The following is a 2,120-nucleotide window of genomic DNA, read 5'->3' on the forward strand; positions in this document are numbered from 1 at the left end:
AGGTACTAATTTGCTCAAGCAATGAAACCACATCAGGAACAGCAGCTGCAATTGGAGTCACCACCTGATTAAGTTTACAATAATCTACTGTCATTCTCCAAGATCCATCTGTTTTTTGCACAGGCCAAATAGGTGAATTTAATGGGGATGTGGTGGGAATCACCACCCCTGCATCCTTCAAGTCCTTGATGGTGGCAGTAATCTCTGCAACCCCTCCAGGAATGTGGTATTGCTTGTATTGCTTTTGGTTTACTATTTTTGTAGGTAGAGGCAGTTCTTAATGGCTTCCACTTGGCTTTTCCTACCCTAATGGTCCTTACTGCACATGTCAGGGACCCAATATGGGAATTCTGCCAATTGCTGAGTATATCTATTCCAATTATGCATTGTGGACCTAAGGAAATTACTACAGGATGGGTTTGGGGACTCACTGTACCCACTGTGAGATGCACCTTAGCTAAGACTCCATCAGTAACTTGACCTCCATATGCCCCCACTCTGACTGGTGGGCCACAGTGATGCTTTGGGTCTCCTGGAATTAGTGTCAGTTCAGAGCCAGTGTCCAGTAATCTCCGAAAAGTCTGATTATTTCCTTTTCCCCCATGAACAGTCACTCTCATAAAAGGCCTCAGATCCCTTTGGGGAAGGCTGGGAGAAATATTGACATTATAAATTTTTGGCAATGTACTGGGGTCCTTCCTCAAGGGGACCTGGCTTCCCCTTCATTCAAGGGGTTGTGGGTCTGTAAACTGACTCCAGTCTGGGAATTGATTGAGAGGCTGTGACTCTGCATTCTGGCAATTCAATCTAGCCTGTTGTTCATGTGACCTAGAATTCTTCTGTCTATACAGATCAAGTAAATATTTAGTAGGTTTGCCATGTATTTCACTACTAGGAACTACATGACTAAGTAGCCAATGCATAATTCCACATGAATCAAAGTATTCTGTTTACTGTTCCGACTCTGCTGTCCATTATGGTAACCAGGCCCACCTTGCCTTTGTTGATTAACTGCTGCCACTTGTCCCTACTACTATGGGGTCCAATCAGCCCTATCGTAATTAAGTGTCTTAGTTCAATTAGGGCAGTTCCCACTGTCAAATCAGGTTTACATAAAATAGCAATCACAGCAATCTTCAAGGATGCTGGGGTTCCCTTCACAAATTTATTCCTCACAGTCCTGGTGAAGGGAGCTCTGGTAGCATAGTGCCTAAGGCACTTGACTGCTAACCAGAAGGTTGGTGGTTCAAACTCACCAGCCACTCCTCAGAAGGAAGATGGGACAATCTACTTCCATAGTGATACTGCTTGGGAAACCCAAGGAGGGGTCGCTATGAGTTGGGTCTGACTCGACGGCACATAACAACAACAGTCCTGGTGAAAAGTGTGCCCTTTGGACTCTCCAGTTATGGTTCTAGGGGTCTAATGTGATAAATTCATTCTAACAGGCCAATTTTCCTAAGCCTCTGGATACCTGCTTCTAAATTATACCAAGGCAGGTGTGGTACTTCAGCCTAACTTAAGGTAGGCCACTGCATAACCCATGCTTCAGTAAGCCAACTAAATAAGCTATTAGATCCTTTCCTAACCTCTGGAGCTGAAACATTGAATGAAGAATCCATACTTAGTGGTCCTCAATCAATAAACTCAGACTGATTCAATGTTACATTCCTTGCACCATTATCCCACACCCTCGTTAGCCATTCGCATACATATTCTCCAGGTTTCTGTCTGTACATATTAGGAAAAACATGTAGGTCTTTTCGGGTTTAACGTACCACCTCCTCATTCACACTTTGTATTTCACCTTTTGGGGCTTGCTTGGACTTAATTTTAGTTACAGGTCTAGCAGCAACAATGGGTGGTTGGGGAAGTTCCTGAACATTCAGCAATGTCTTCCATGGCCTCTGCCTCAGCCAATGACCCAGCAGGAAGAGTTGAGTTAATCCCATCAAACCGAGGTGGAAGCAATAATGGTTTAATGATAATCCCTTCAGATGAGAGGGATTCAACAGAATTTACAGGCTCTATATCCTGATCTTCCTGACTATCTGCCCATATGTCCCCATTCCAGGTTTCAGGATCCCATTTTTTCCCAATCAATGCCCTCACTTTAACTT

Source organism: Orycteropus afer, unplaced genomic scaffold, assembly GCF_000298275.1.
Source record: "Orycteropus afer afer isolate SDZICR_OR568_19922 unplaced genomic scaffold, OryAfe1.0 scaffold00710, whole genome shotgun sequence".
Classification (NCBI taxonomy): Eukaryota; Metazoa; Chordata; class Mammalia; order Tubulidentata; family Orycteropodidae; genus Orycteropus; species Orycteropus afer.